Below are 26,178 nucleotides of genomic sequence, written 5' to 3' on the forward strand. Positions count from 1 at the left end.
AGCACCATTAAGCAGCTTTTAAAACGTGAAGCATTCGTTGACTGGCCCTGTCAAAATAAATACCATTCATGAGACTGAACATGCACTCAGCTACTTCTAACAAATCAAACACATTAAACAACCAATCAGGCTACATAAATAAAGGCTATTTCTTAGCTGCCTAGGCAAAGATGCAGAGAGAACAACTGGTTACTGACCACGTGAGTCGGATTCTTGTCTGCAGAAAAAAATGGATTCCGTCGCAGGAACAAATGAGTCATCAGCAAAAGAATATGGGAGAGGATGCGCTGCACTCTGTTCCCTTTTCTGCTGTTTTACAGCACTGCTCTGGCTTCCACTATCTAAAGGACAACAGTGTAGCAGCAGCATTCAAGGACGTGGCGTTTCTGCAGTGCTGCTTTCCGTAAAGTATGCACAAGCAATGTAGGGTGACCACCAGACGTGTCGGATTTCCCCGGACAGTGACGGTTTTTGAACGACTGTCCCGGTGCCCCGACACTTTACTTCATTTTAAATGGATTTCCCCGGACAGTGACGGTTTTTGAACGACTGTCCCGGTGCCCCGACACTTTACTTCAGTTTAAATGTATTCGGGACAAGGGGCAGCCCATCCTACTAAACAGAACTGTAACACGTGCTCAGAGCCTCTAACGAGTGAAATAACTCATGTCATTTATCTTTTTGTTTCAGGCAGCACAGGAGGAGGTCAGCTACATACCCCATCAGAGAGGTGGCAAAGTGTGTATGTGTGTGTGTGGGGGGATGTATTTGGAGGCGGCAGGGGGCGCTCAGGGGGCAGTTTTTTAGGCCGAGGACTGCGTCGCACTGCGTAGCAGTGTGGGCAGAGCTCCGAGATTTAATGTTAGGGGGCTTGAACCCGCCCCTCTTCTCCATTGGCTGGCCTCGTAAATGCTGGCCAGCCATTGGAGGAGAGGGGCGTCACTCCCTTTAAGCCCCGTTTTTTCAGATTCGGGGCGTGTTTTTTAGGTTCTTTCTATCTGTGACGTCTTCAGTCACTCAAACTTAAAAAACATGCCCCCAGTCTGAAAAGGTCGGGGCTTAGCACCCCCTCCCCCACGATTGATCTTTCGTTTCACTGAGTTTCAATTCCATATACTTTGTTCGGAGACATCTCCGCTCCATCCCTTAAAGATACTGCGTTCAGCTATGGCGGCTTGGCATAAACATTCAGCAGTGAGAACGAAGGGTTTGTTCCTCTTATCAGTTCAATGAGGGGTGGAGAGGCTATCATGACCAATGCAGCTGTGCCACCCGAGGCTTACGTGTTCCATTGTTGGGTCTGTTTGACAGTATGTTTTGTGTCTGTGTTGTGGGACGGCATATAAAGCACGCAGTGACCTTGCCCGGAGAAGTTTGCAGCGAATCGTCTGCCCCCACCCCGCTCCCGTACTGCACCACCCCCTCTCCATCTGCCTCTAAGATGGCGCAGCCGGGATTGGAAGCCGCAGATCTGTGCGTGATGAAGGAGCTGATGTGCCTGCGGCGGCTGCGGGAAGGAGGAGGGCGAGGCGCCTGGAAAATATTAAGAGCAGCAGCATATGACCTCCCGTGTGGCTGGCTGCCATGGCTGGCTGCCATGGCCGGCTCATCTTCGGCAGCAGCTCCTACGAGGAGGGAGGGAGGGTGGCGCCCACTCCCGTTCACCGTGCTGTGATGAAAGCAGGATGCACGCGTGTGTGGCCTACACACCAATGGCTTTTAAAGTCCGATCAGCTGTGCGCAGCGGATTTTTAGTCCAGTGCTGCTGCGTGCTATTTATACGAGCGCTGGACAAAGCAGAAGAGATGAACTGAAGATGCTCCGGTGTCCTTACAGTCAGTAGAGGGCCCACAGATAACTAGTAAGAGTGAGCCCATGTAACCTGTCCCAAGAGCGCCCCTCTCCTTATTCTGTCTGCCTCGCCCCTCTAAGCGCTGCGACAAAAGACGCGGTCAGCACGGCTCTCTGTTCACTCGCGTGTGACACAAAAGCGCTTCTCTCGTGAGTTCACGTCATGTATAGTCAAGCACTCGCATTCCATAACGCTGTGGTGCTCCCATTGGTGCTAGCATAAGGAAAGTCCTCCTACGTGCAGCGTTGACTTCTGTGGTCCAATTGACCTCACCATTCCACTCTTTAACCGCACGTCCCCAGGCCTATTGGAAGCGGCCTTAACAAATGTCCGAGATATGATGAAAACCGAGGCCTGTGTGTGTGCGTGGGGGGGCTCTGTGTGTGTGGGGGGGCTCTGTGTGTGTGTGTGGGGGGGCTCTGTGGGTGTGTGGGGGGCTCTGTGTGTGTGGAGGGGCTCTGTGTGCGGTGTGGGGCTCTGTGTGTGTGGGGCTCTGTGTGTGTGGGGGGCTCTGTGTGTGTGTGTGTGTGTGTGGCTCTGTCTGTGTGGCTCTGTCTGTGTGTGGCTCTGTCTGTATGTGTGTGGCTCTGTCTGTATGTGTGTGTCGGTGGGGCTCTGTGTGTGTGGGGGGGGCTCTGTGTGTGTGTGTGTGTGGGGCTCTGTGTGTGTGGGGCTCTGTGTGTGTGTGTGTGGCTCTGTGTGTGGGGGGCTCTGTGTGTGTGTGGGGGGGCTCTGTTTGTGTGGGGCTCTCTGTGTGTGTGGGGGTGCAAATGCAATAGGTCTTGCATATGCAAGCGATTAAGCTATTGGCAATATAAATGACAATGCCATTTATTTATGATATAAAGAAAAAAAAAAAAGAAATGTCATGAGCAATGCCAATAGCTCTACCTTTAATAATGCCGAGACCATTGCATTGTAAATGCTTGTTTAAACATAGCTTTGTAAAGGTGTGCCTATATTATATATATATATATATATATATATATATATATATATATATATATATATATATATATATATAAAATATATATATATATATATATATGCAAATGCGAGACCTATTGCATTGCAAAAGCTTGTTTTTCTTTCAGGCCGAGCAGGAAGAGGCCAGAAGTAAATGTAGCCTTGTAAATATGTGTGTTTGTGTGTGTATACATATATATATATATATATATATATATATATATATATATATATATATATATATATATATATATATATATATATATATATATATATATATGAACAAAGTCTTGTCAGACGCAGGCAGCGCCTCCAGCTCTTGTTTGAAACAGATAAATGAGGATGAGTCGAACCCAAAATCGGTGCCAGAACAAAGGTGCTTTATTTGTGCATAATTCTGCTCTGCATGCCGCCATGACGCATTTCGACTGTCTCCACAGTCTTGATCACATGATGTAATTGCTATGTCACGATTGGAGTATAAATAGTAAACACAGAGGGTGGACCATTAGTTAACGCCCTCCTCTTGTGGTGGATTATTTGTATGGAAACAAAGAAAAGACTAAGGAAAACATTATTCCCCTCAATCTAAATAATGAAACACATAGTGAGTAACAACCATACATAGTTTTCAATGTTGGTATAGGAAATATGTGCAATACATCGCAATGGTCATATATAAATACATATAAATACATATAAATATATAAATATATAACATTATAAAACAATGATAAAACTCATAGTGAGTAACGACCCTACATATTTATAAAAAAGATGATATAATAAATATGTGCAATGTATCGCTGAACACCCTATATAAATAGAGTTATATAAAAGGATCTCATGTTTCCTATTGTAAATAAAACCAAATAGTTCGTTGATCCTAAATAAGGATCTACATAAAGTGCTTATGCAAAAGAGTTCATATTTACATTTGAACTTAATTCCCATATACATCACTCGATTGACAAAGAGCAGTTGTTGCTATATAGTGCAAATTTATAAAAAGTGCAAAGTACTAAAATTAAACTAATTGAATTTTCAACAATATATGTTATTACTAAAAGAGAGGAGCCCATTCCTTTTCTGTGTTTGATTTCATAACAGCAGTTTATGACTTAATTAAAACCAAAATAGATGTGTGCGCTAGCTGGAATCCTACTGGGTTTCATATATCTAAATTGCCACGGGAATGATATTACAGTGCCCTATAGTATGATAAAATATATTTCTGTTTATAAATTCATAGGCAAGTGTAAAGATCCTCGCTGGCATTAAGACCCCGGGGCTACGATTATCTAATTCTAAGATATATCTAGTCTCCAAAACCCTTAAGAAAGAATCTCTGTTGCCACCTCTTTTGAGGGGCATGACACAGTCTATGACATAGTATGATAGAGGTTTTGGGTCACTGTCATGGATGCTCTAATGGCATTCCACAGGGTAAGATTGATCTTTCGTATTAATTGCCCTTATGTGCTGCAGTATCCACTTGTGAGCCGGAAGCCGGGTACTCGCTACATACCGGAGCTCACAAGGGCACTGCAGCACATAGACTGCAAACTCAGTCTTGCAGGTAAGCTGTTTAGTAATTTGTACAGGCATTTCTCTGAATGGTGTCAGATATTGGGTCTTGCTGCAGCCATTCTTACAAGCTTTGCAGCTTGAGCATTTCTTAAATCCTTTCCTCAGGGCCATAAAGGGCTGTGAGAGTGGCTGCTCCAATTGATTTTTGACCAACCTGTCTGACATGGAGATGGATTTTCTAAAAGAGAATTCAGGTTTCCTGCCCACCAGGTCACTGATGACAGGATCCCCTGTCACCAGGTTCCAGTTGCGGGAAAAGATTTTCCGAATCTCCTTATGCTGGCGATTATAGGTGACAATTATACGTGAAGAGTCCACTACAGGCATACTGTTCATCTCACTAAGTGGTGTTTTTGGTGTGAGAGCCTGAGTTCTGGATATAGTATTGGAGCGAGTAATCGCTTTCTGTTCAACTGCCTCCGAATAACCCCTAGCAAGAAAACGTATTTTACTCGCTTCCTGTGCCTTAACACATTCCGTCTCTGTACTGCAAATTCTTTTAATGCGCAGCATCTCCCCGAAGGGGATACTGCGTATTAAATGGTGGGGGTGCTGACTGGCCGCATGCAGGACGGTGTTGCCCGCATTTTTCTTGCGATGTAATCTTGTTGCCAAGCCCCCTGATTCAACATATACTTCTATATCTAGAAAGCATATAGATGAAGTACTGATTGTGGATGTGAATTGAAGATTCAGGTCATTGATGTTAAGCTGTTCCACAAAAGTACGTGCTTCCTGAACAGTGCCCTGCCAAATCAGAAAGAGGTCATCGATGTACCTCAAATAGAGTGGGACATGATTTTGCATGGTGGCTAGATGTTGCCCCATGAGGACCTGTTCCTCCCACCAGCCCATGTGCAAGCACGCTAGGCTGGGTGAAAAACAGGCCCCCATGGCAATATATATATATATATATATATATATATATATATATATATATATATATATATATATATATATATACAAACACACATATTTACAAGGCTACATTTACTTCTGGCCTCTTCCTGCTCGGCCTGAAAGAAAAACAAGCATTTGTAATGCAATAGGTTTCGCATTTGCGAGAGTTTGAGCTATTGGCATTGTAAATGACAATGCCTTTTATTTATGCATTTGAAAACCTGCCAGCTGTGAGTAAACAAGCACTTTGTACTTACAGTCCTTGCTTATGAGAAGCAAAGCTGGCAGTCTTTTACTTACAGCCTTGCTTCTTGTAATCAAGGATTATAGGTACAAAGTGCGTGTTTATGCACCGCTTGCAGGTTTTCAAAACAAATGAATAAAAATAATTGCAATTTACAATGCTAATAGCTTCAACTCTCGCAAATGCGAGACCTATTGCATTGCAAATGCTTGTTCATTATAAGTGCACCACAAAAATAACACTTAGCACCAAACATTTGTAGTTTGTCCAGGACATTAATAACACCCATAGCTCGGTGCCTGGAAGAGAGAGAAATAAACAGGAGGGGGAGGGAGATGTAGAAAGAAAGAAAATCAGGGACAGAAATTAGGAATTCCAGATAAGGACAGAGAGAGAGAGAGAGGTAATGAGAGACAGGCAGAGCAGGACGAAAGTCAAAGATAGGGAGAAAATAGAAAGTCAGAGACAAGGATACACAAAGATACAGAGAGAGGGAAAAGGAAGACAGACAGGAAGTGGCAGAGAAAGACAGGCGGAGAGACAAGGAGAGAGCGTCAGAATGACAGATGGCTAGAGAAAGATGAGGAGAGAAAGGGAGGCAGAGAAGCATAGAAAGAGAGAAAGCAAAAGAAAGACAGAGACTAAGAAAGACAGAGCCAAGACGGGAGAAATATGGAGAAAGAGACAGGGAGAGACATACTATGTGCCAACAAGAGAGCGCTACAGGAAGAAACAAGAAGGACAGACTGAGAAAGAAAAGAGAGGAGCAGTGATGGACACTACAAAGACAGGTAGAGTACAGGAAAGAACTGGAGAGATGGGCACACACTGGACTTCTAAGGACGTTTTAATACATCTAATTATGAACTATCCATCATTACCAGATTATATGTCCATGTATCTTTATTGCCTTTGGATCATTCGCAATCTATCTTCCCATCTGCCTTTCAGTAAGTGTTTGTGCCTTGGTCTGTGTCTTCCTTTCTCTCTTCGTCCCCTGCCTACCCAAGTCCAGTTAAATCACAATCTCCACAGCATCGGCGAGGACACACGTGCGACTTTAGCACAATCTGACCCCAGCATCTGGGAGACAGCGCTCTGCCATCACACAATGTGTTGAACGACAAAAGACAGACATGTAAGTGACCAAAATAAGACATTGTTATGCTTGCGTTTCCCGTGTCCAGGTCAATTACGGAATAAAGGTCTCTTACATTCAAGAGTTTCAAATCTGAATATACATCTGCCTTTGCTTCAGATTTCAGCCGGGGTTCGGTATAACAGGCAGGTCACATTTCACAAATGAGAAAAGAGATACTGGAACTGCAGCTAAGAGGTTCCTGAAGCCACATAACGGGCAGGGACGGCGTATTATAGAAGGGCTGCTTTGAATGAATGAATGAATGAATAAACCTGTACACCGCAGAGATTCGAAGGTGGAGCCACCGATGAGTTATGTTTTGTTTTGTAAGAGGTGCTCAGCTGACTTGCAGGCGCCATTCACTCGGCAGTTTGCCCGCTTCCGTTTCAGCTGAACCTGTTTATGAGCTCGGGTGCAGGGTTGTGGAACCCCCCAGGAGTGCAGTCTTACATTTTAAAGCTGAGGTCGGATGGGGCCTCCCACAGCCGCCTTTAACCTGAGTCCGGCTGGCACACGTCCGGCTGGCACCCGGGGGATGCAGCTCTCCTTGAGTGGGTGAGCCTGCGGGGCTCGTAAATCAGGCAGGTGTTTGCCTCTAGAGCAGAGGTCTTCAAACTTTTTGATGCCGAGACCCCCTTGTAAAACCTTTTTAGGCGTAAGGACCCCCTTATGACAAAAGATTCTAGAAACTGGTACTCCTCATCATCAACAACTATCGACAACAATAAATGCGCCTGTTAGACCTCATCACATCCATCCATCCATCATTCATCCACCCACACTTTCACACATCCATCCACCCTTTCATCCTTCCATCCATACGTCCATCCTTTACCTATCCACCCATCTATTCATCCACCCACCTTTTCACACATCCATCCATCCATCATTCATCCATGCAACCTTTTACCCATCCATCCATACATCCATCCTTCATTCATCCACCCTTTCATCCTTCCATCCATACATCCACCATTTCACCTATCCACCCTTCATCCATCCACCCTTTCATTATTCCATCCATACATCCATCCACCCTTTCATCCATACATCCATCCTTCATCCACCCACCCTTTCATCCATCCATCCACCCATCATTCATCCCCCCACCTTTTCACACATCCATCCATGCATCCATCATTCATCCATGCAACCTTTTATCCACCCATACATCCATCCTTCATCCATCTACCTTTTTGTCCTTCCATCCATACATACATCCTTCATCCATCCACCCTTTCATCCATCCATCCACCTACCCTTTCATCCATCCATCCATCCATCCACCCATCATTCATCCCCCACCTTTTCACACATCCATCCATACATACATCCTTCATCCATCCACCCTTTCATCCATCCATCCACCCACCTTTTCACACATCCATCCATCCTTCATCCATCCATCCACCCACCCTTTCATCTTTACATCCATCCACTCATCATTCATCCACCCACCCTTTCATCCATCCATCCACGCACCTTTTCACACATCCATCCATCCTTCATCCATCCATCCACCCTTTCATCTTTACATCCATCCACTCATCATTCACCCATCCACCCTTTCATCCATCCATCCACCCACCTTTTCACACATCCATCCATCCACCCTTTCATCTTTACATCCATCCACTCATCATTCATCCACCCACCTTTTCACACATCCATCCATTCATCCTTCATCCATCCATCTACCCTTTCATCTTTACATCACCACTCATCATTCATCCACCCACCTTTTCACACATCCATCTATTCATTCTTACATCCACCCATCCATCCTTCATCCTTCCTTCCATCCATCCATCCATCCACCCACCCTTCATCCTTCCATCCACACATACATTCATCCTTCATCCACCCACCTTTTCTGTGCCTCTCTCATGGGGGTGGGGTCAGTATCTCTCTGTGTCTTCTTCCTTCTTCCTCTCTCATGGGAGGGCATCTCTGTGCTTCCCTGCTTGGGAGGGGGGGTGGGGGGGGGGGGCAGACAGGCTGTATAAACACGGTGAAGAACAGTTTCAGGCACATTTCTCCTGCACAGGCGCCAGGTATGTGGGACTTGAACCAATGACTGTAATGTCCTTCTGCTGTTTGCTATGTGTGTTTGTAAAGCGCTCTGATACCTACGGGTTAAGCTAGCGCTATATAAAACGTTAAAAATAAAAATAAACCCCACAGCTAAGTCCATTGATTGAACTCAAAGAGCTACAGCCTCCTCCCCCAGACACCCCCCCACCCCCCCCCCCCCACTCCCCAGCACGTGTAAGTGAGCCCGGCTGAAACAGCTTCGGGACACACAGAAAGGCACACCAGAGTACTTCACAGGTCTTCAGAAGACCTTTACTTGTTAATGAGGCGTGAATTAGGCCTCCACCGTGATCACCCGGCCTCAATCAGCCTGACGCCAGGAACTGCTGCACGCTCCAACAGAATCTGCGACCCCCTTCCCAGGACTCCACGACCCCCCTGGGGGTCGCGCCCCACAGATTGAAGACCTCTGCTCTAGAGGAAGACACGCTTGGCTCGTCTGCATCGAAGGGGAGGGGGGATGCAGGCTCACTGTGTGTACCAGTGTGTGCAGCACATTTGTACCTCACTCCAGTGAGTGAGTGCCAGTGAGTACCAGTGAGGGGAGGGCGCCCTCTGAGGCCAGCATCCCTGCCCCGACGTGCCAGCGGGGCCACAGAAAGGATGAGCAATCCCGTCTGCCCAGGCTGGGACCTGAAGGAAGAGACAGGCAGAGGCATCTTTTACTCGATGGCACCGGGTCAAAGGCCGACCTCTGGGCCTGGGGCCAGAGAGCAGAGCCTGTGCAAACACACCTGGGCTGACACAAGCGCTAGTACACACAGCCCTGCATACACACCGACACCTACGAAACCAGAGCCAGTCACACCCTTGCTCGAGAAACAAGCATTGTCCACATGTTGTGAAGGCAGGGATATAGATCAGCATCGGTCATTAAAAGCAGTCAAACAAGAAAACCAGCATTCGATGAGTAGGGTTATTCCTTTTGAGTACAATTTAAAATCTGTTTCTCAATACAGGTGCACATCCATAGACTGCATGCTGTGCAAAAATGTCCCTACCATGTTGCCAAAATGTTGCCCTAAACAATTACCTTATATTACATTTTCCCCCCATATTTATTTTGAATGCCCTCAACTTCCTTTCAACATTTTGCGCGCCTCCTTTATTAATAGACTACTCTAAATCGCCTGCCTATCTTAATCTCTCTTTGAAACCATATCCCTACAAACCAACAATATCTCTAATCATTCCATCAACCTTTTGATTCTCACATAACTTCCTCCAGTGATCACACCGAAGTCTTTAATGTACAACAAAGAAACTGGAGTAGATTCGTGTAATTGTTTCTTGGAGAGCACAAGTCTAATTCTAATAACCAAAGGATTGACCACGAACTTTGGGCTCCGAGGAGGGAGCTATTTGTCGTAAAGCGCTTCAACGCCTCGTCACTCTTCAGGGGTTGGAAACGCTATGTCAATGAAATTTCAATACAGTATGGCAAAACAACGCAGTAGGAGGTCGGGAATAGCATGCCCTGGTCTTGTGTACAGTGGCTACCACCCAGCTCCCGTGCCAATGTATATTTGTAGATTCCTTTGATAATATAACTTTCCTTGCAAAGCTATCAAATGTTAACTTTTGGAAGTTTAAAGAGGGGCACGTAGACATCATGCCAAGAACAGTCTCGAAGAGAGTCTGTTAAAACGTACAGTCCGAGAAGAACAAAATGCCCATGTTTTCCTCCAACGCCAGGCATCAAAAGGGTCACAACAGAAGCGTGGCAGATGTTTCTTCCAAACTGGGAATAGAGTTTGGAGAAAAGCTGCATTTAAATAATGTTAAGTACGAAGGGAGCTGAGACATTTGGGTATAAATAAAAAAGTTGGGGAACACACTTTGGGATTGTCATCCTGTAATTAGCACATTCACCAAAACTCGACAGCATGCTTCGAAACGAGAACTGAATCCAGCAAGGGTTGGGAACAGATAGATGACCCAGGCACTTTCACCAGCTCATAAAAAACAAGGCCCGGGATTAAAAGCAAATAAATAAACTAGCAAGCTGCGATGAGATGGCAAAAAGGGAGCATGAAAACCGCGCAAACACTAGACGAGGCCCGGTATTAAAAATAAATTAGTAAACTATCAAGCTGCGAGGAGATGTACTTGAAGTTCGGGAGCGTCACGCCTGCTTTTGGGCTGAACTTCCGTCTTCTGAAGCCCGCGCCCACGGAGCGGCTGGCCCAGAGGAGCAGTGGTGACGCGGGGCTCCCATGCCTGCGGGAGAGCCTCGCGGAGGCTGCAGAAGTCCGGAGTGGCGCCGATGCGGTGAGTGGGGCTTAGTTGTACTGGGGGTGGTGGCGGCGGTGGGAGGGGTGTGTCTCTGTATGTGTGCGCTTGTGTGTGTGTGTTTGCGTGCATGTATGTGCGCTCGTGTGTCTCTCTGTGTGTGCGCTTGTGTGTGTGTGCGCGTGCATGTGTCTCTGTGTGTGTATGTGCGTGCGGGGGGTGTGGCTGTGTGTGTTGGAGGCTTTCAAGGGAGATAGGAGATGGTGAACGCGCGTGCGACCTGATCCGATTCCGGCATGCTGTGCGTGCCCATCTCTTGTCTCCTTGAAAGCAGACTCGCCGACTATAGGTCTCGCTGCGACATCGCTTCGCGATGCGTCGCTGGTGCGAGACCTAAAAAGATACATTCAGCTATTTTCAGACTTCACACATACACACACACACACACAATTGGGACAGGCCAGATATTCTGTAAATATTGGCACCCTCTAGTCCTACTTCTATTTCTGGCCTGTCCAAGTTATTGCTTCTCAAAAACTGGTCAACCTAAAGCAATGGGCTCCTCCCCTATTTTTCCTGTTGATGAAGTGATCTTCCTATGGGTTCAGTATGTGATCAAGGCACACCTTTAAAACGCCTGCTAATGAATCTCCATTTTTAGGTCTCGCCTACGCAGCATGCAATCGCCGCTTAGGGGGACCTTTAGCCATCGCTCTGGACCTTTGCCTAAACGCGTGCATGTTTTCCATTCTTTTGTACTGCAACTCATGCACGTTTGGCGTTTTCCTTGTGGGATGTTGCAGCGGCGCCATCTGTTTTTAATTATCTTGATCGCGCTTTCAAAACAGATGGCGCTGCTGCTCGCTCCGCAAGCGAATCGCCAAATGTGCACGAATGGCAAAACAAACCAATGCAAAACATGCACGAGTTTAAGCAAAAGTAAACGCTGTGCATGTCTGGTCCCTGTTACCATGCAGAGACTGCTTGTTGTTTCTAATATTCGGCCTCTTATTGCTCTCCCATGCGCCCCCTTTGAGATCCTTTTCTCCTTCTGCATTCTGCCAGACCCTACTACCCAAAAGTCATACACCACCACGTCCACCACCACCATGTCCACCAGCACCACCACGTCCACCAGCACCACCACGTCCACCACCACCACCAGGTCCACCAGCACCACCTCGTCCACCACCACCACGTCCATCACCATCGTGTCCACCACCACCACCACATCCACCACCACCACCACCACCACATCCACCACCATGTCCACCACCACGTCCACCACCACCACATCCACCACGTCCACCACCACGTCCACCACCACACACCACCACCACCGCCATGTCCACCACCACCACCACCACATCCATCATGTCCACCACCATGTCCACCACCACCACCACATCCACCACCACGTCCACCACCACCACCACGTCCACACCACCACATCCACCATGCTCACCAGCACGTCCACCACCACCACCACATCCACCACCATATCCACCACTACGTCCACCACCACAACCTCCATTACCACGTCCACCATCACGTCCACCACCACTTCCACCACCACATCCACCACCATTTCCACCACCACCACCACGTCCACCACCACCACCACCACGTCCACCACTACCATGTCCACCATCACTACCACCAAGTCCACCACAACCACCACGTCCACCACCACCACCAGGTCCACCACATCCGCCACCACCACCACGTCCACAACCACCACCATGTCCAACACATCCACCACCACATCCACCTCCACGTCCACCACCCCCAAGTTCTGCATCACATCCACCACGTCCACCGCCACCACATCCACCAACACCACCACGTCCACCACCACGTCCACCACCACCACCCATGATGGGTAAAGTGTCACTGGAGGGCAGGGGTTATAGGAGTGTCAACCCCCACTGTACATGGGACATTTAAGGATGCATTGGGTGCGAGAAGATGGGAATAGGGGCTAGAAGTATTACACCAGACCCAAGATAAATTTTGAAGAGGCGCAATGTCACAGGGGCTCCTGTAAAAGCACTCGCAGCATCTCTACCTCACAGTGGCATACCAACACAAGCCACTCACTCAAAACAAGCATTGGCATAGCCAATAGGTGTGGCCTTTGGGACCTTATAAGTGATCAGCCATGCAACACTTGATGTTGTTGCACCAAGGATGTTGTGCTGGATAACTAAACACACATAAGGTCCCAAAGGTGAGACCTATTGGCTATGCCAATGCTTGTTAGGTCTGGATTGAGAGTGCAGCGTTCTATTGAACCTTTTATCACTTCTGAATGTACATAATGCACCTTTAGTGGGCTTTGGCTCTGAAGACTAATCCTCTCTCACCTCATGCTATTGCTCGTTTGGTGTATTATGTTTCCTCCTATGAAGTGTTGTTTTGCTATGTATGAAGGGCAATTTGACACCGCAAAGGTACAGTGACTCATCAAATTTTACATTAGTTACCTCATAGGTGCATGTGTATTTTTTTGTTTTTTTTTAATGGCATCTGAAAACTTTGAAGTATTTCAGTTAGGCATCATAATGCAAGCAACTCAATAACTGTTAATTATGCCACAGTCAGCAAAAGCGACCCTTTCTGTTTGGGGCTTTGAGTTATGAAATATGGAAGGAAATAACATGTTTTTCTCTTAAAAGATTCGTTTCTGGTCCTATTGGGAATGGACGGAGAGCCCCATCAGAATTCCCAGACTATCATTTGCAATGTCTGCAGATGTGCATCATCGCCTACTGAAGGAGGCGTGGCCTCACTGCTACAGCCCCTTTGAGTGACAACTGATGTCAATAGAAACAATGTAGGTGGTAGGGTGAGTACTGAATTGCAAAGGCCCAGTGAGCCTTTTGGAGGGGGTTCATCGAAAACATAAAGACTATTATACAGACTTCCCTGTAAATTGACTGCACTGTAAACATGGGGCCAATTTAGGCACATGTGGAATTACATTGTATATCTATGCTCCCCAGTGTGAGCTTATCTTGATGTGATGCAAGTCTTTAACGTGCAGTCGATATAAGCGCAGATCAATATTTATGACCTATATTTTTTGACACACAGCCGTTTTTGTGAGGTGGTGACACTTGGGGCTTTGATCATAAAGTTTTTGCCAGAGATCACTGCCCCAACCAATCAATAACTAAGCCAATAATGGCACTTATTAAGTAGCTCCATTATGATTGACACACTGGTAGCGTACCACAGATGCACCGCGAACAGCAAAGGCAAAAGGGAAGCTTTAATTACTGAATAAAGAAAAAACAAGATTAGAACGCATATCAAAATAACTGTCAGAATTAATCACATTACACCAACCATCTTTAAAAAAAATACTTTTAAACTAAATAATATGCGATTTAATAATAAAACCTACCCCTCATTAAGAAATATCCAGTGAGAGGAGTGGATAGGCCAACATTACAAATTGGTAAACAGTACAAAAGAGAGCAAACTTTGTGACAAAAACCATAAATGTAAGTTGGTTTCTCAGTGCTTACAACGAAATGTAACCAAAAATTTGTGGTCACATATGCATAACGTTCTTCAATGATACCTAAGAAATAGAAGTTAATTTCTTAGTACTCAGACCTAGCGGTTACCAAAAACATTGTGCCCACATGTTTCAAAGTTACTCAAAAGGGCTTTGAACGTATGTAGAATAGAGTTGCAAGGATGCAAATATTTGCATGCTTAATTACTCTGGCAAAATCCCATCTTTGACTTATGCCTGCCTTCCTAAATTTAAGGACTGCTTTTTTAGAACAATTAATAATGAACATGTAAAAGGACCTGGCAGAATGAACTGATGTTTAGGCCCACCATGTAGAGCGCCAGGGAATAATGTAGATCTAAATATTGATTGCAATTTAGATGGGAAACCATCAAAACATGGTGCCTTCCCTTTTGGTAGAGTCTATCTCAGATACAATTTCCGAAAATCTGGGCCTATATATCTGCCAGCACCCTTTGACCCTCTTTTATTTCCACTTGTAGGGAAGGTAATGGATTCTTGTTCTATTTATGTTTCCTTTCTTCTTGGGGATGTACAAAATGTGAGATCCCAGGTAAATAACGTGACCTGGCTGCTTAATTCTTTAACAACGGGTTATTGGCTGCCAGGCAACTTTCTCATGTGCGGAGTGTGGGCCATAACTTTCAGACAGTAGGTATCAAGTTTGGGTGCATGAGTAGGCCACGTGGGCTTGAAGTTGATAGGAGTATCTCTTCAGAACTGCCTCTAAAACGTGCAGCTTTTTAGTCAATGTCTCTGAACACTACTGTACAATGCACCACTTGAGGCAAATTCACTGAACACTTGAATTATGTGATCACTTGTCTTGTGCAATTAGGGTAAATTATAATGCCCGACAATTTTCAAATTTACCTGATTGTTAAATTGGGATTAACAGACACCGAGAGTTTCCTCTTAGAGGTACATTACAAGAATGTCTATTTTGTCTTCTGTCTTTTTAAGTCAATCTTTCCAAAACTACATTACAGGATTCAAAAGTCGCTTAAAACATAGTTCAAACATTTTTGGTTTAACATACTTGCAAATTGTTGCATGAATGAATATTTCAGAGTTTTGCACTGTATTTCTTACTGTGTGTTGAACCCTGAGACCTGTAGCTAAGATTCACTCCAGTTGATCTTACATTTACTCCTGACACAAGTGTGGATGGAGGGCTTCGAAATTTCCTTTTCGGCCCCGGGGGTAGGGTTGTGTGGGGACGCAGTTCTATCCAACTGGAGTAGAAATGGAGTCTAGATGTTTATTTAATGTATTGAATTTTTATTCAAACACCGAGATCAGAAATGTTGTATATAAGGCTAAGTTTACGCGTGGTACATACAGCAATAAATTAAGTGGGGATCCGAAACCAATGTGGCTATAACCGGTGAGTGTGCACAAGCTGTGGTCTGCAAGCAAGAACTGCAACGACAAACAGACATCCTAATACTGTAAAGAATAAAACTATCTACAAGGTATCAGCGTAGAGAGAAGCAGCTTCTTAGCATGATGTATATATACAAAATTGACACAGTTATATTTTGTGGCCCCTCAGTGGTGGAATTTAACCTACATCAAGTTTCGGGAGATGGCTTTTCCGTTTAATTTCAAAATGATGTTCTGATAAAGTTATGATGTTCTGGTGATTAGGTCTAAGAAGGAGGTGGTAGATGTCAGTGTATTAGGGAAATGATAGTTTTAGATGAGCTCAGTATGAAGGAGCATGTGGCAAGTTGCAGAAAGACTATATGGTATCCAGGTTTGCAGGCGGGAGGAGAGCGGGGTTGGACATTTAGGAAGGAGAAGAATCTTCAGGCATTGTCCAGCTAAATGTTGTAAGAGAACCCAAACAAGGAGACGATCAACGGAAGGGGTGTACACCAAGAAATGATGGATGGAGATATTTATCACTGCAAGCAGAGATGAAGGTGATCTGATGCATTTTCAGACCAAGATGAATGCTCTGTTTGAGAGCGAGGAGGAAAACCAAGGGACCCTAGGGCATAGAGTAAGGTAGAGTAGTCAAAGACATCTACTGCAACAGACAGAGTCAAGAGCATGAAGATGAACGAGAGGTGGTTGTGGTGGATGGAGGTGATGGAGTTAGTTACATATGAGAGATGTTTCAGGGGTTGAGAGTGTGGAAGCCATACTATAAGCCATACTTTAAGGGCTTGAACAGTTTGTTAGACGCGAGATACAGTCAGGCGGTTGATGACAAGGTGTTGAAGTATTTTGGAAAAAAATAGAACTGGAAACATCCGTCGGTAGTTGGAAGGTGACAATGGATCTGCTGTAGTTTTTTTAAGTAAAGGTGGAATCATGGTAGTTTAAGAAATAGGTCTTGCATACCAGACAGGAGGAAGTGGTTGATTAGGGAGGTTAGACAGGGAAGTACACTGGAGTACTGAAAAAAGTTAGCTGAGGCATTAAAACAGTTAGAAAATGTGAGTATGGGAATGAGTTGAGGATGTAGGTAAAAAGGCATCAAGAGTATTCTAGTGCAGTTGGGTAGTAGCAGAGATATAAGAGGGCGGGGTGGAGAGCAGAGGTGAGTAGAAATTCAAGGATGGGTCTAATTGTGGTGATTTATGAAGCAACGTGGTTTACAAAGTCTAATGCAGACGAAGAATATGCAGAAGTAGTTGTTCTAGGAGAGAGTGATTGATGATTCTGTGTGCTAGTCATTTTGGGTGAGGTTGAAAAGAAGTGACGAGGTTTTAGGGTACTGTGCATTCAGCAATTTGAAGTGCTTTCAATAGCAGGTCTAACGCTTCTTTGTAATCATGAAACTTTCTAATAGATTTGTTTCTGTGCCTTTTATAGAGGAGTATGTGCAACAGTTTTTGGAGGAGATATGTGTGGTGTAACCCATGATTGAGCTTGTTGTTTTTTTTTGTGAGAATGCGCAGATAGGATAGTAGAGGTCAAATGCACGGAGCAGGTTCTGATTGCATTTTGAGAATGGTGCTTTCTATAGCAGGAGAGTGAGGTTGTGTGTCTATCTGAAATAGCGGATGAGTAGCAGACCCATCACGAACAGGCAGCCATTGATGCAGGGTAGGTGCGATTGAGCCGGCACCCAACGCAACCCCATTAAGGTGCGGGCCATCAGCCAGGACTAGCCGAGGGGCATAATTCCCCTGCTTTGAGGGTACTTTTATTTAGGAAAATCTGCAAATGGAGATTTCAACCACTACAGCTAAGGCACTAGCCATGTGGTTAATCCTTTAGTACCTGTAATCCCAGTGGGTTACCACCTTCTTTGGAACGCCACTATTCACGTGCACCATTTCACCTCATCTTAGGTCCTGAAGAAACGCCACTGATCCTGCAGTGGACATACGAGGCGTGAAACATGTCGACCTTTTAACAGTTACTTGGGCACATTAGGCCCCATAGTAACCCACTAACCTCAGTGTTTTTTTATTCTACCAAGGGTACCACGCTATTAAAGTATCCCTGTGGATACCCTTAGGTATTTTAATATTTTGATATATTTTCACAGAACGCTCCTCACTCCCTCCACCCCTGGGTCTAGCCCACATAACAAACACTCACCTATCGGCTTTACTCTTAAAAGATCTCAGTGAAGGTGACCCTTTCAATAGGTGTCCCGTCGGGCATTGCAGCGCCGGGCCGACGAGGAGCATAAGCCCAGTGAAGAAACATGACATCCTTCAGGAAGAGTGAGGGCTAACAAAAGAGGCAAGACCTTACCCTCCCCTTCGGGAAAAGTTCCTTGAGACTTGGGATGCACATCTGCCTCTCTCTCTTCTTTCTTTTTTTTTTCTCTAAACTCTCCCTTTTACTCCTACTCTCCCCTCTTGATGAGTGGGTGATAGTTCACACCCTACTCTTGGAACATTGTCCCCCCTTGATATACATCTATTTGTGGAGCATGTACACTGGACCTTAATAGGCTCCTGGTCTCCCCCTCTTCTTTTTTTTGACCTACTATGTAAGGTATTACACATATTACTCCTCCCAAACTCCATGCTTCAAATTGCAGCCCATCAGCAATGGTGGGGGTCAGGCTCCAAGCACGCTGCCATTCTATAATCTCACCAGATCTTAACAAATGCAATACAATATGCACCAATGTCCTATTATTTAGACTAACTGTACAGGCCATACATAGCGGCTTCTTGGATGCCCTCACTCCACCATGTTAACAGGGGGAGGCCCCGGCCTAGACAAAAATCTACCGGGCGAACACTGCAATGCTGCCCTGTGCATAGTTACTTGTGTCCACTGGTGCGCAATGTTTCCAACTATATGTGTTAGGAACCATGTCAGTTTACCTGAAGGATTGAATAGTTATCCAGTTGGTTTGGGACAGGCCAGCTTGTGGCCCTTAGAGTCCCACGTATATTAGGGGTGGGGAAATGTGTCTTACTCGCATTTCAAGGGACAGCTGGTTGGCTTTGGGTTGGGCCTTTTGATTGAATGTTTTTTAATTTGGCTCTTCTCTAATCTCTCTTCTATCTCTGTTTTATCTTTCGTCTTCGCTGGTGCCTCTTTATCTCCATTATTATATCAGACAACACACTCAAAAACAAGCAGTTTCACTCATGATCTCAGAACTGAAACTCCCCCAGACATCATTCCATCATACTAAGATATCCCACCTACTCACGATGGCACTCCCATTAACCATATACTCTTCAAACACTAAGGGGCCTAATCACCCAGTCAAACATACAGTGGTGGCGGATTACTGCAGCAAACCAAAAGGGAACATTATCCTCTCTCTGAGATACACCTGAAATCTATTCACAACACACAATTTGATAGTTCGTGGATTGCAGAGATCGGCCTCTCTCCTGCCCCACAAAAAAAAGAATATAATGGTGTGGTCACATTATTATCCCAAAAAAACGACATTACGGTGCTATCACACACTCATGACCAATACGATAGATGGCTCATTTCGAAAGCGAAGAAAAGAGATCTAGAATTCTTCTTTGTTACCAACTATGCACCAAACAATAACGCAGTAGCTTTCTAGCCTTTCTAGAAGAACCTAGGAAAGCAAATCTCGGATCTCCCCTTTGCTGGGGCAGCCGTGCGCTATATAAGCACGGATAACATAACATAACATAACATCTTCCAGACAACCTGGGAGTAATTCTGGGTGGAGAATTCAACCTTCTAATGGATGTTAACCTCATCAGAATATCAGCACATACATTTATAGGTAATAACGCGCACAAACAAATGAAAATCTGTTGTTGCAACTTTAATCTATAAAATGGTGGTTGTATAACCCTACGTGGAGTGACTGCACTTTTTATTAATCGCCTCATCACTCATTTGCGAGGTTACATTATATTATGGTGAGCAACTCTCTGCTCCAATTTTCCCACTCTCCGACAATCGAAAACGAAACTTAAAAACTGCAATGAGCCCACCTCCCTAGCGACAATCAACAAATATATTGACTACTGCGTCCTCGCAAAAATTTCACAACTAGATAACCTTGACATCAATAAAACCATCGCATAAGACGAAATTAAATTGGCAATACTTACTCTTAAATCAGGGAAAGCCCAAAGCCCTAACGGATAATCAGACAAAATTGACAAAATCTTATCTAAGAAATTGGCAGGTCCCCTCCGTGCAGTATTCCACCAAAATTACTCCTCGAGCTGCATTGCTGGCTTGGCCACTGAGGCTACAATCTTAGTGACCCCAAAAGAAGAGAAAGACCATCAAAATGTTAACAACTACAGACAACTCTCTCTCATTACTATAGATTGTAAAATTTACGCTAAGATTGCAGCCCGCAGACTGGAATAGGTCATTCAAAATCTGATAGAGAACTCACAAACAGGATTCCTCAAAGTTAGGCTCACATCAGACAACATTAGAACATTCTGCCATGTCTTGGAGAAAGCTAAGCTAACCCACACACCAGCAGAGGCCCTTGCACTGGATGCAGAAAAGGCCATTGACAAGGTCTCCTGGCCCTTTCTACAGGCCATACTACATAGATACCAACTAGGGTATGACCTCATCTGCATGATTACTGCCTTGTATTCAAACCCTACAGCGAGAGTCAGGGTCAGCGGTCACCTATCTGTAGGACCCCATCAAGGCTGCCTCCTGTCACCCCTACTTTATTTTTGCTGGTCATTGAACCTTTAATCTCTGCTTTTAGGGAAAATCCAGATATCACAGATATCAATTTTACCTCAGTCAGACAAGTGGTGGGAGCTTATGCAGACATTGTACTTCTATTTACCGAAGACGCCCCACGAGCTATCTGAACTATCATAACAAAAATAGAAAAATACTCACTAGTAGCAGGTGACTCCCTGAACAAAGATAAAACTGAGGTATTCCCCCTAAATATTCATTGTTCATCAGCTGTAATCAGTGCCTTGGTTTAAATTGGCAACCAGATGCCATTAAGTACCTTGGTATATGGTTCAGCTCTGATCTTAAACAATCCATCTCCTTTAATGAATAAAAACACTCTCCAAAATAAATAAAAAACCTCTTAACACCGAGTCCCAGAAGAGCATCACCTGGTGGGGGCATGTGGACACTGTTAAGATGATGATAGCTCCCCTGGTCAACTTTATTGGCAGTATGCTTCCAGTAGCCTTCTCCCCCTCCTTTTTTAAACCATTTTACAAATGCATCTCTGAATTTCTATGGAAAAATAAAAAACTGAGAATCTCCATTAAAATTAAGAAGAGGAACACATTTTTCGGGGGACTAAACCTTCCAGACTATCCCTGTTATCAAAGGGCATTTCTGATACCTCAGGGTTCCTGGTCGTTCCGGACACAGGAGAACTGCACCCCGCTTATCATGAAATCCCAACTAAGTAACCTCCCAAAAGTCCCTCTAGAACACTCCAGGGGCCTGATGTATCAAGCCTTTTTCCCGTTCGCAAAAGGGCCGATTCTCAGAATCGCCCCGTTTGCAAATGGGCAAAAGCCTTTTGGGATGTCTCATCTCAAAACCCATCGCAAATTAGGGAATTGCAAAATTTGCGATTCCCTATTTTGCGAATGCATTTAAGAAATCGCAAATTGCGCTTCCTTGAATGCAATTCTGGAAGCCTCCAAGTTGTGCGATTTTGCCTTAAGAAATCGAAAATTAGCACCAACTTCAAGTTGGTGGTAATTTGCGATTTCATAGAAAAAGTCACTTTTTTTGCATTTTTCAAAGTGCCATGTGGCGCACATACATGCCCAAAGGGCATGTATGTGCACCACATGTGCACACATGCATATTTCAGGGGTGCAACAGGGTGTCCTTTTGGCACCCTTGCACCTTTGAAATTGCATTCACAATTTGCGAGGACCTATTGGGTACTCACAAATTGCGAATATCTTCCCATTCATTTCTTTGGGCCTCTAGGCCCATAGGAATGAATGGGAAGGTATTCCTTAATTACGAATCGCAATTTGCGATTCGCAAATAAGGAATATGTAGGAATTGCAATTATTATTGCAAAACCTACATACATTGCATTTTGCGAGTCCTTAATAGCGAATCAGTAAAATTCGCTATTAAGCACTCGCAAAATGCAATGATGATACATCTGCCCCAGATCTATAATAATGAACACTGTTGCATCTCTTGTACTACTCGACAAGCGCTTAGATCATCGATTACACAGCTCTTCCATGGCCTCCCTATGGCACAACAGCACAATTAAACTAGAGGGGAAAACGATATTCTAGGCCTTATGGGCAAAGAAAGGCATAAACTCTATACATGACTTGGGGTGATTAACAAACCCTATTTCATTGTCAGCCTTGCAACTGAAATTCGACTTACCTAATATAAACTTTTAGAAATTTATGAGGCTGAAAAGTGAAGTGGGTACACCGAAGTCTCCATACCCTCTGGATCTCCCAGGACTACAGGTTAACTTTAAAAGGAAAGGTCACATTGACTCACGTAAATACAAGTTTCTAGACACACCCAATGGGTATGCGCTGAGATTTTTTACCTGGAAATGGAATCCCATGGACAATTTGCATGCTCCGCGGGATTTGCAGATACAGTGTAGTAAAATATATGGCAATCTCACTTATCTGCAAAAAATCACACCAGCTCTAACACAATCTAGACTCAGGTCCATTCATAAAACACACTGGACACCGTTCAGACTACATAAACTTGTTTTAAGAGATTCTGATACATGCTGGTGATGCGGGGAGGAGACAGGGGACCTTCAGCATACAACTGCAAAATGGCACCCCCGCTGTGGATGAGGATACAGGCACTATTATGAGAGATTTCAGGGGTAACAATAGAATATGACTTTTTAAGGGCTGCTCTGAGCTTACATGCTAATCCCGGTTCTTCACTCACAGAACACTCCTCGCTTTTGATGGATCTCCTCCTCTTCTTGGGTATCAAGACAGTACTCCCAGACTGGAAGTCACCTTCCTTAAGCTCGACCAATGGTGGAACTTGCTGTGCTGTTAGAGGTGCCACAGGCAAAAATGCACTTCACTCCCGGTCCCAGATGACTTTGTGACGCTTTTGATAAATATTTACAGGAAGGCAAATCACTATGAATCCGCCCTGTAAGCCACCCTCTTCCTATGGAGATGTCCTGGGTGTATCTTGACCCACTGCTCACAACCGGCTGACTCTTCCCGCGGATGTTGTGAGTCGCACTCAGTATGGCCACTCTTCTCCTATTTCTGCCTCTCTCTCTTTCCTCTTCCACAACCCTCTTCAGGGCTCGTCTCCTTTGGTCCACCTTCTTTCTTTCTTTTCATGAGTCATCAGACTTTACTCTTGCTGGATATGATAGACCTGCACAACAATTCAGAATCTTTCACTCCCACCAATTGCCAGACTTTTCTGTTTATTTACTACCATATATGATCAAGCCAAGATATATTTCATCTGTACTTGTTTTTATATACACCTTCTGGCTGCATCTCTTTCTCAAGCATTATAACAAAAGTGTACTGCATAACTTTATTATCGCACTTTTTGTTAATTTTCTTTCTTTTGTATGAAAATAAAAATTATCTGAATTTGAAAAAAGTAGTATGTGGTGGGAGGGGAGCTGCATAGAGATACTGTGCTGAAGTTGATAGCTGAGGTCGAGTGCAACGTCTCCTTCAATGATGAGGGAAGTGTTGGGTGCTATTGATTCAAGAATATTTTTAAGGTTGTCGAAAAAAAGAGAATGTGACACTGCAAAAAGTTAGACGTTTAGCACACTGTAACTTAAAGAGGTGCAGAGTATCAAATGCTGTGCTCTAAGGAAGTAGGAGAAAGTGGCATGCTCAGTATGGGGAGCAGCAGACTTGACAGAGCCTTTGGGGTCCATGGAGGTTTCAGTGATATCTGTGGACGTAGGGATGAGGGGAATGGTAAGAATCAAAGTATTCCGTGACGTAGGAAGTCCTATTGCAGATCGACCAGGCATTCCAAAGAGAAATTGACAGAGGACTCATTAAGGCAGGTCTCTCTGTGTTCTTGTGTTGTGGATAAAATGGTTTGCGATGGGTTTGTTGTGTTGGTGGTAGGCATGGAACATTGGTGCAGGGCAGTTAGTTGCATGGTGACAAATGGCAATGGAACATGTGTGTAGCTGTTATGTCCTGAGGTCCTGGCAAGAATAAAAAGAATAAGGATGGGAAAAGAGATTGGTGGGATGTGTAGGACAGCTGACCCCATTAAATAGTACAGAATCATGTTCAGAGATGTGATGTAAGTTTCAGCAGTGGCGGCTCCTCCGCTATGGCGGAGGAGCGTCACCCCACTGCTTTTAAGCAGTGCAATGTAAAGGAAACATAAAATGATAATAACTTTGAGTTATTATCATTTTATGTTTCCGTGCTGCTTTGCGGGTAGGCAGTGCTGCTCTACTCATGAAGCAGGGCAGGGGAAGAGTGGTTTGCCTACTCCTAAGTGCACATGATTGTTTGGCCGTCCCTCTCGGGCCGCCCAAAATAGACATGCGCACTTTCCCTGTTCTCCATGCAGGCTGCATTACAGCCTGCGCGGAGAACATGCCCAGCTCCCATTTCCTGGCTGAGCGTCGAACAAGGATGCTCAAACCAATCACAATGCTGCATTGCAGCGTTGTGATTGGTCAGGGGAACCTGGTTGTGCTTCCTGCTCCTAGAGTCAAGATGAGGAGAGCAGGAGCAGAGGCACAGGACCCGGAAACAAGGTAAGTGTTATTTTTTATGTTGCACACAAACGTCCCCCTCCCCCCTGTGTGCCATCCCATGCCCCCCCCCCCCCCCGCTCCGCCACCCGCGAGTAATGCTAGCCAATGGTGTGTAGAGTAAAATCACAGTAGAGAAATTCACAGTGTGGAGTAAAAGCGTACTTTGGAAAATAATCAATGTGAGGCGTAAAATCACAGTGGAGCAAATAACAATGTGGAGTAAAAATCACAGCGGCGGCTGCTTTATTAGAGCGGAGGAGCGCAGCCCCCCCTGCCACCACCAGCAAATAAAACGGGTTTTAAACACGTTTTATTTGAATCCCCTAGATCCGCACCCAGGAATCTTTTGAGTCCTGGGGGCGGGTCCTGGGGATGACACTGCTGGTGGGGGCTCCCTTCGCTTCGCATGAGGGTTTACTGAAAATATAAAAGGGGTTCTGCTCATATTACCCTCCCATACTTGGACAAGGAGCATCAAGAAGATGAAAAAGTAGAAAAAAGTAGCATTGAGGGATTAATTCGACATTTAATTAAGAACATGAAAAAGTTAATTATCTTGTTCTATACAACTTAATGTGTAGAAAATCAATCGCAAGTTTCTGAGGACATATAAACATGTACAGGAAAAAATGGCGCACAACATATATATATATAGAGGGCAAAATCAACTATATACAATACAATCAAATATATACAAATCACAAATACAATATATACAATACATATACAAGGTGTACCCAAAGAAAGATCTCAAAAAAGACCTATCACAAAATATACACTCCTAATTTCGAGTGATATATATCTACAAGGGAGATCCTCACTGCGCCTGAGATGCAAATTCTCTCACAACACTCTTTTGTATAAGGCACCTGAATTTAAACAAAGACAAATAAACTATAAGGGGACTCCTAATCACAATGATGTCTAATGTCGCATGAGGATTTGGCCGGCTTTCTCAGGCCGGCCAAACCCTCATGCGCAGTGAAGCTGTCTCCAGCCAGAGGTGCATTGCTGGAGGTGCATTGCTGGAGACAGCAGGCACAGGTTCCCAGTCAGTCTGGGAGTGCAATTTGCCAGTGCTCAGGCCAATCCAGACGCTGCTTTCCTGCAGCGTCTGGATTGGCTGCAGCACAGTCTGGGAGCCTGCGCCCAGAGGAAGATTGCGATGCAGTAGCGTTGTTCATACGCTTTTTTTTGTCTCCTGAACCTTACCCCTCCCCACCTCCCTCCTCCGGTCCGCCACTTTGGCAGGGGACAAGCCGCTACTGAAATCACGGCGCAGTTTAGGTTTGCTACTCACTTTCTAGCCAAATACTTGTCCTTGGCTAGAAGGGAACACCTAACTATAGTAGTTCTAGACCTTGATGCCGAGGGAATGGCTTTCCTGCAAATTTGATCAGTTCACATTTTTAACAGACATTCAGAAGTCAAGCTCAGCAGAGCT

The 26,178-nt window shown here is 44.9% G+C and overlaps 1 protein-coding gene across 1 annotated transcript in view; it reads right to left on the reverse strand.

Annotated features, from left to right (window-relative positions):
* The window catches only part of TSPAN32 (tetraspanin 32), a 533,947-nt gene that overhangs the window by 46,093 nt on the left and 461,676 nt on the right, over window positions 1-26,178 (reverse strand). The window lies entirely within an intron of this gene.

This window comes from Lissotriton vulgaris, chromosome 2_1, assembly GCF_964263255.1.
Source record: "Lissotriton vulgaris chromosome 2_1, aLisVul1.2, whole genome shotgun sequence".
NCBI classification, from domain to species: domain Eukaryota; kingdom Metazoa; phylum Chordata; class Amphibia; order Caudata; family Salamandridae; genus Lissotriton; species Lissotriton vulgaris.